The sequence below is a fragment of the Chlorocebus sabaeus genome, chromosome 20 (genome assembly GCF_047675955.1).
Source record: "Chlorocebus sabaeus isolate Y175 chromosome 20, mChlSab1.0.hap1, whole genome shotgun sequence".
Classification (NCBI taxonomy): domain Eukaryota; kingdom Metazoa; phylum Chordata; class Mammalia; order Primates; family Cercopithecidae; genus Chlorocebus; species Chlorocebus sabaeus.
The window spans coordinates 13,836,844-13,846,127 of NC_132923.1; the positions used below are offsets into that span (position 1 = coordinate 13,836,844).

The 9,284-nt window shown below is 44.3% G+C and overlaps 1 non-coding gene across 1 annotated transcript; it reads left to right on the top strand.

Annotated features, from left to right (window-relative positions):
• Positions 1-5,489: 5,489 nt before the first annotated feature.
• Positions 5,490-5,653, top strand: LOC119624681 (U1 spliceosomal RNA). The gene has a single exon (XR_005240830.1). It is a non-coding gene; the product is annotated as a U1 spliceosomal RNA (small nuclear RNA).
• The last annotated feature ends 3,631 nt before the right edge of the window (positions 5,654-9,284 follow it).

Genomic DNA, 9,284 nt, shown 5'->3' on the forward strand with positions numbered 1-9,284 from the left:
GCAATGGTATTGAAAATCATTGCCTATGATTGCAGAAAATGTTTATTTTTGCTATACTGTCTGTCCCAAACATAACCCTGGAAGATCCCTTCATGGGTCACAGGGATATTGTATCTTTAGGACCCTTTGAGACATGGCACTTAGACTTTATCCAGCTGTCTCCATCTCAGGGTCACAGATACCTTCTGGTGCTAATTTGTATGTGCTCACTGGGGTGAAGCATTTCCATGCCGATGAGCCACAGCCCAAGTAGTAGGTGGATTGTGATTAGAAAAAGGTAATTCTTCATGGGGATTGCCATCTGAACTCCATAGCAACCGAGGAATACACTTCATGGGTCAGGTAATTGGATCCATTTGTAACATTTTTTCTGTGTACCAGCATTTCCATTGTGCCTATCACCCCTAATCCTCCAGGCTGATGGAATGCATTAATGATACAAGAAAAACTCAATTGGCAAAGCTAACAGAAGTTTTTAACCTTTCTTGGCCAAGAATCTCCCACTGGTTCTGGAAAATGTCCACACTCTGTCTCTTTGAAATAATAACAGGAAGACCCATGCAGTGGTTAGATGAAGGCGCTTATGAATCTGCACTTCTTAAAGTTGACATTCTCCATTACTGCTAAGATCTCACAAAACTTACTAAGAACTTTACATTAACAAAGGATTCCTTTCATAACGAACTCCTGGGAGAAGAAAATATCAAAAATCACGGCCTATAACCTGGAGATGTTGTTGTACACTGGAAACAACATCAGATAAAATATTCCCCCCAAGACTGTTGCAAGGGACCACATCGGGTATTATTATTTTATGTTATTTTTTTGAGATGGGATCTGATTCTGTTCCCCAAGCCAGAATGCAGTGGCACAATCATGACTCACTGTAGCCTTGAACTCCTGGGCTGAAGTCATCCTTCTGCCTCAACCTTCCAAATAGTTGAGACCACAGGCATGGACCACCGCACCTGACTCACAACAGTGTTACTGACCAATCTGTGCCGGTAAACTTAAGGGTGTTGACACATGGATTCATGTTTCTCTTGTAAAAGGCAACCCTACCAGAGTGGACATCTGTCAGTGGAGATTTTCACTTAAGGGTAACTTGCAATCTTCCTGACAGAGATGGCAAGTAGCTGACATCTGTTGTAGTCCGCTTTTGCCCAAGATACAATTCCAGTGCTCACTGCACCTGAAAGAGTTAGTCTCTTTTTCTGTTGACTGGAATACATACACTGTTAGGGCTCCTTTAAGGTGTAGGGGTCCTCTCTTGGAGGTTTTGGTGAAATCACCCTATACGTATATTCTCTAAAAATACAACACACTAGTCCTATTGCGTGTATGTGTATATACATATACATACATACATAGCAAAATGCCTATGATCAGATTGTTGTTTTACTGTCCCTAATTAATTTGATTATAGCAGGGAGGGATAATTCTATGATCAGAATCTCACAAACCATTGCATTATGGGAAATTTAACAAGGTGCTGGGTTCGCCACCTTAAACCACCAACCACTTTTGGCCATAATGACCATTGGTACATCCTGTGCTAAATTTTACCTGTATTCCTCCTGATTGCACTCATGATGCAACTCAGGGTCATATCAAGCAAAACCTGTTTCATTAAATCTCTCTGACTCCCCCTAACCTTCCTGCCTCACCCTAACCTTCCTGCCTCGTGTCTCAGTTTAACCCATCATAATCGTATTGTCAAAATAACTGCCTGTAATCCCAGCACTTTGGGAGGCCAAGGCAGGAGGATCATTTGAGCCCAGGAGTTTGAGACTAGCTTGGGCAAAATGGTGAAACACTGACTCTACAAAATATATACAAATTAGCTGGGTGTGGTGGTGCCCACCTGTAGTTCAGCTACTCAGGATCATGAGGTGAGAGAATGACTTGAGCTCAGGAGTTCAAGCCTGCAGTGAACCCTGATGATGTCACTGCACTCCAGCCTGGGCAACAGAGTGAGACCCTGTCTCCAAAAATAAATAAATAAGCTGGGTATGGTGGTGTGTGCCTGTAATCCTAGCTGCTTAGGAGGCTGAGCCATTGAGCCTTGGAGGTCAAGGCTGTACTGAGCTGTGATCTTGCCACTGCACTCCAACCTGGGAGACAGAGTGAGTCCCTGTCTCAAAAAGTAATTATAATAAAAATAAAAAGTACAAAACCAACCAAACAAAAAATTGTCAGTTCACTCTGAAACGACAGTGGTAAACACCATGATGCTACTGGAAAGTTAAAAGAAAAACACTCCCTCCTGCTATCAGGATCCAACCTGCCCTCTTACTCTAAATTTCGGACCCATGGTTTAAATGCCCAAAAGCTGATGTACTCAAATTATAGCACACTTACCTGTTCTGCACCAGCGTTTATTTTTGTTTCTTGAAAAGATCACCATCCATGGCCCTGTAAATGTCTAAAGGCATGGAATGATGACGTGCAACGTCATAATTGTTATGTATTTCTCATTGTTTTACTTCTGAGAAAACTAATTTCATGGTATTCTGAAGACTAGAGATGATTCAACAAGTGACAGCAACTGTAGACTTCACTGAGGCCTCTCTCTCTCTCTCTTTTTTTTTTTTTTGCCACTCTATGATGCCCTTTTTCTTTCTTTTCATTTTCTTTTTTTTTTTTTTTTTTTTTTTTGAGACCGAGTCTCACTCTGTCACCCAGGCTGGAGTGCAGTGGTGTGATCTTAGCTCAGTGTGGCCTCAAACTCCCAGGCTCAAGCAATCCTCCCACCTCAGCCTCCTGAGTAGCTTGGACTAAGGTGTGTGCCACTACACCTGGCTAATTTGTTGCCATGTTGCCCAGGCTGGTCTCGAACTCCTGGACTCAAGCAATCCACCCACCTTGGCCTCCTGAAGTGCTGGGATTACAGGTGTGAGCCACCGTGTCTGGTTGTAATGCCCTTTCAATTGGACTTTTGGGCTTCCTTAAAAATTCCTCAGTGAGGTGGATCCTTTCCTCCCTTGTCCCCTGCCTGAGATAGGACTATCTGGGAATAAGCCTTTCTGGCAAAGAGGGACACCTTGACTGAGCTGCTGATCATCAATGCTTTCAAAAAGAAAGATTTAAAAAAACTTTTTTTATCTGAGGAATGTGAGCCCTTTCAAATGATCAGGCCCAGAGAGATGTTAAACCGAGATGTCAACCCCTTCCTGTTCCTTCCTTTTGAGCTGCACTGAGCTGTGTACTCATCTGTTGAAACTGCTTGTTATCACCTCAAGTAGCTGTAAATTATCCTAATAATGCCACACCAAACACTATACCCCATACCCTATAACTTAACAACATATAGCCAATTACCAATCAGTGTTATTTCTGTAAACCAATGAGAATTCCTGACAGGCACTTTCTATCAGTCCACTGTCTGTCCCCGCTTTTGACCTTCAAAAACCTGCTTGTGACAAAGGCCAAAGGGAGCTCAGATCCAAGGTTCCTTGGGTGTGAGTCTTCCAAGCAGCTGTCTTCATGTTGGCTCAGGTAAACTCTAAATTATATTTTGTGCTTCAGCCTCTTTCTTTTAGGTCAATATGTTCAATAACAGTCAAATGAATAAGTAAGTTAATGTATATTCATACAAATAATACACACAGAAACAAATAATCATATGAATAAGGTGAAAAATTCATAGACATAAGACTGAGTGAAAGAAGTCAAACCTACTTCTGAAACTGCCTTTGCAAAAATTATAACTGAGACAATTTTCATGGTGAAAGAGATCTGATCTAACTGATTCCATCTTGTTTCTAATGTCCAAGCTGTCCTTGTTCATCCCTGGGCACAGGCTGAAATAACTTTGGGAGGAACTTAGTTTAGGGTTTAGCTGTGAGAGATAGTATCCCCCTTCCTGCCTGGGGACTAGATTGCCTTTGCAGGACTAACAAATTAGCCACGAGATTAAAAATTATAGTTTAGGAGTCATGCAGCCTCTGGCTGCAAGATTCTAAACCTCTCCAAATTGTTCCTGGAGATCACATCATTATTGGAAAACCCAGGATGAGTGCTTGACGTATTTTGCCCACCTTTCACTCAATGGATCAGGTGGCACCAGCTGGACTGATAACCTGGCTCATCTGGTCTTGTGGCCCCCACGCAGGAACTGACCCAGTACAAGACAACAGCTTTAGCTCCCTGTGATTTCATCTCCAACCTGATCAATCAGAACTCCAAACTCACTGGCCCCCATCCACCAAATTATCTTTAAAAACTGGTCCTGGAATGCTTGAGGAGACTGATTTGAGTAAAAATAAAAGTCTGGTCTCCCACACAGCCAGCTCTGTCCAAATAACTCTTTACTGCAATTCCCCTGTGTCAAAAAATTGGCTCTGTCTAGGCAGCAGTCAAGGTGTACCTGTTGGGCAGTAACACTCCTGCCCCCCAAATCCACTACACACTGTATGACTCAGTTTATATGAAAGTAAAGGGCAGGAAAAACTTGCCTGATAGATTTGCAGAGACGGGGGTGGAAACCATTAATAAGTCTGTGGAGTATTGTCAGAGTTTGGTGCTGTAGTCTACATATTAAAAGTAATCAGTTAAACACCTGAAATAAAATTTCCCCCAAGTATGTTTGCCAAATTTGGATGACTTTATTTCTGTCTTTGCAGAATATAGTGTTAACATGAGGTAAGCACTAAGGTCTAGAGAAGGCAGTGGAAGAGATGACAAAACGACTCCAGCACCATGCCTGAGTCCAGTGTGCTCTGCTGGGGCAGCACATTTTTGTACATTACTGTATTTGAAAAAACCCTACAAGATTCATGAAACTGGACAACCGTCTTTGTAACACTCCTAGTGATAAAACAAGTAAGGATGGCTGGTTTGCAGTCATCTGAGCAGCCTGTCTAGTTTCACAGATACAGTTTCTCTCTGATATTGAACGACTTCTAATTTCAAGCAGAAAGCTACATCACAAGGATAACCGTATGTGAAAAGAACCGGTTTTCTGTGTAATCCTAAACTTTCTAGTTTGCGCATTAAGAGCCATTATTTGAAGAAGAGCGCACAGCCTCCAGCTGGCAGTCAAAGACCCGGGTCCTTGGCATCACAGGCTAAGAACCTACTTCTTCGGGAGAGAGCAGGGGCGGGGAAGGGAGGGGAATGAGATAGAGGCAAGCGTCACTTCCTCTGCCGGCTCCCGCAGCCGCTTGGTCGGCTGAGTGGCGGAGGGTGGGGCGGAAGAGCAGACGGGACCGGGAAGGGCGCTGTCGGTGACATCACGGATAGGGCAATTCCTATGTAGATGAGGCAGCTCAGGGGCCGCTGCTTCGCCAAGAAGGATTTCTCCTGCTTTGGGAGCAAGTCCAGGACCCCCGGTTGGACGTGAGAGTCCCAGCTGTGTGTCAGGGCTAGGAGGACTCGGAGTGGCATGGGGCGGGGCGGGGGCGACGTTTGGAGTGCGGGGGGCAAATGACCGTGTGTGTAAAGGTTGAGGCGTATGGAGCTGTGGCGGGGCGGAGGTACAGGAGCTCATACTTACCTGGCAGGGGAGATACCATGATCACGAAGGTGGTTTTCCCAGGGCGAGGCTTATCCATTGCACTCCGGATGTGCTGACCCCTGCGATTTCCCCAAATGTGGGAAACTCGACTGCAAAATTTGTGGTAGTGGGGGACTGCGTTCGCGCTTTCCCCTGATCTGTGTAGTGCTAAAAACAGGTTGTTATGTGAAGGTCTACCGTTTGCTTTTATTGGGTATAATCTCGGTGGTGTAGTATTACTCTTATAACCAAATGGAAGGGAGACAGGAAGTGATAAGAAGTCTGCGTCGTTACAGCTGGAAAAGAAATAAGAAGCATCAGCCGTGATGTTCCTATTTGACAATGATGTTCCTGTTTAACGCAAGCTGAGTAGCTCGAAGGCCGCACGACTCCTTTCTTTCTGCATGAGGCTACTTATTGCAGAGATTGGTCCATGGTCTCCAGTGTCTTGCGTTCTCACGCTGTGTAAAGATCTTTGTGTTTTTCCCTAGCCCCCAGTCACCTTTTACACAGACTCTTGCTTCTAACCGCAACCCCCACAGTAGTTTGTAGGATTTCTGTGCTAGCGGGGAATGTGTTCTCACCTCATAGAGCCAGGTACAAACTACGCAGATGGGCGCTGTTCCTTGGGATGAAAGCAGGGCCTTTGGGGCTCTTAGTGTCCCCGTTGGGTTGTATACATAACACGCTTACTTTGTGGAGTGGAACAGGTCTGCCGGCGCCCAGGTGCCCTAACGCAATTCATCCCGAGGCGCGCAGGTCAAAACCGCAGTCTCACCTGTCTGCGAAAATGCGCTGCGATCCGCCCTGAAATACAAGGCGGGAAGTTTATGAGGAGCCGGGTCCACTATCTCCTGCCGTTTACATATCTAGTCTTTCTTCAGACTTCATTCAAGTGACAGCTTCTTGTTTGATGACTCGCTTCCACATCCTACGTCCATTGCCAGGCAACTTTCTAAATAGCACCCCAACCCATCCTTCCCAACCCCAAGCCACCTCTTCCTATCTCTGGCGCCAGTGTCCTCCCCGTCCCTCTTTCTTCAAGCCCTCGCTTATCACCTTCATGGACAGAAAATACTTAGCTCTCTCTCTCCACCTGCGTTTTGCACCTGACACGCATGAGTACCCTGGCAAATTCGGACGTTTCCTTAATACCCCTTCTCAAATGGCATTGTAAATTCCTCTCCTTTTAACTCCCAGAAGTATCTAATTGGTTTTGTCCCTGCATTACATGATCACGAGAATTCCACTACAGAAGAAAATCCCACCTAGTGATGGCGGTTCTGGGCATTTTGCCAGCCTCTTCCAGGGTGTGTTTTCTGACCCCACCCACTTCTGATCTGTAATGTCCTGGTCAATAGAAACTACCTGGCCCAAACGGAAAAGGCAAGGCGGACCACGGCAGGAAGGCCTATGGTGTCCTCTGTTGGCTACCCTGGGGACGGCACGCATAGATCCGCTTGTCCCGAGAAGCCTCTGCCATCCCGATCCGGGTGCGGTACAGAAATCCGCTGCTCCAAAGAAAACCGGCTAGAACGCACAGGACACCCGGCAAGTGTTCAGGACACTGCGAGTGGAAGCCGTACGTCCTATGGACTGATCTAGTTTGAGGAAGACGAGCCATTTACTTCTAACCCCAGCAGCGACATTGCCTTGCTCAAATATAAAATATATGAACCAAGACCGAAAACAACTTTCATTGCGTTGCTGATGAGCAAACGGGTTTTTAGAATGTTTAAGAAATGTCCCTTGTTTCGGGACCGTCATCACTAATGTATGCTTGGGATTCCTGATCGAGGAGTTTCTGAGCGAAAGCAGCCCACCAATCCAGTGGCTGAGAACTGCTTGGATATTGGCTTCCAGGCGCATCAGAAATACCGAGGTTCTGACAAAGATGTGAGCTTCTGTCTGCCTTTGGGAAGGCCTTCTTCCTGTCCTGGCGCTGCCACTTGCCTTCTGTTTGATCTTGGGCCACGTCCTTCAATTTGCTAGGCTTCAAGTTGGAAAGTGTTACAGGAAAATAATAATAATGTGCTATTAGAGTTATTGCACAGAATACAGGAGATAGTCTAATAGTACAGCTAGCATCGTGTGTGGCTTATGTTAAGGATTTGCTGATAGGAAACAATATCCCAGATAAAGTTTTTTCCTCTTAATTATGAAATATAATAAAGAAAATTGTGTAGGCTTCTGCTTCAGGCCTCAACTTTTTTCAAAAAACATTTGAATGAATTTTGCACTTGTGAAGGTGATATCCTTTTACAAAATAAGTTAATATTAAAGAATAACGAATGGAATTTACAGAACATATATTCACAACAAGAACTTGTTCTTAGCAGCTTTGTTTACAACAGTCCACAAACTGGAAATGGTTCATATGCATCAAGAGGTGAAAGGACCTATTGTGATATATTCATCCAATGGAAGATGGGACAAATCATGGAAACATGAAATAGCATGGGTGAATCTCAAAAACCTCATGCTGAGTGATGAAAAGAGTGCATTCTGTGTGGCACCATCAAGCTGAATTTCTAGAACAGGTGAAACTAACCCATATAGTGACAGAAACTACATCATTGATTGCTGGAGTCAGAGAGTAGAGGAGACTGACTGCAAAGGGCACAAGAGGACCTTTTGGAGTAATAGACATGTCATCAAATTTGAAATGGATGCATTGTATCATATTCAACCAATGCCTTAATCAATTTGATTGTAAAAAGTAATAAGAAAACCACTGCAAGTTGGGCGCGGTGGCTCACGCCTTTATCCTAGCACTCTGGGAGACTGAGGCAGGCGAATCACCTGAGGTCAGGAGTTTGAAACCAGTGGGCCAAAATGGTGAAACCTCATCTCTACTAAAAATACACACACACACACACACACACACACACACACACACAAATTAGCTGGGCGTGGTGGTGGGTGCCTGTAATCCCAGCTACTCAGGAGGCTGAGGCAGGAGAATGTCTTGAACCTGGGAGGTGGGGGTTGCAGTGAGCCAAGCTCATGCCACTACACTCCGGTCTGGGTGACAGAGTGAGTGATGCCACACTAAAAATAAATAAAATAAAATAAAATAAAAAAACAACAACGAAAAGAAAAAGAAAAAGGCCGGGTGCAGTGGCTCAAGCCTGTAATCCCAACACTATGGGAGTCCTAGGCGGACGGATAACGAGGTCAAGCGATCAAGACCATCCTGGCCAGCATAGTGAAACCCCATCTCTACTAAAAATACAAAAATTAGCTGGATGTGGTGGCGCGCACCTGTAGTCCAGCTACTTGGGAGGTTGAGGCAGGAGAATTGCTTGAACCTGGGAGGAGGAGGTTGCAGTGAGCCGAGATCATGCCACTGCACTTCAGCCTGGGCGACAGAGCAAGACTCCATCTCAAAAAAAAAAAAAAAAAAAAAAAACAGAAACAAAAAAACACTGCAAATCATAATGTCTTCTACTTAGTTTCATGTAGGTTAAGCTTTAGAAGATTCCTGTAGAAAAGTGTTTCTTGAAATGTGATTGAGAGTTCGGGAATTCCTTTGTTTCTGTCTTTTTGTCTTCAGTTAAATTCATGCACTATTAAATGGAGTATTTGTAAAATAAAAGTACAGTCTAAGCTCAATTTTACAAAAGCATATATATATATGTGGATATATATGTATAAAATATATAACTCACATATATATATAGCTTTCTTTATTGTTCTATTTTTTCTTTTGTGGGTGCATGGGGCAGGGGGACAGTCTAGCTAAAATATACATTCTTCTCTCTGTAGATATACCAGAAGAACATGA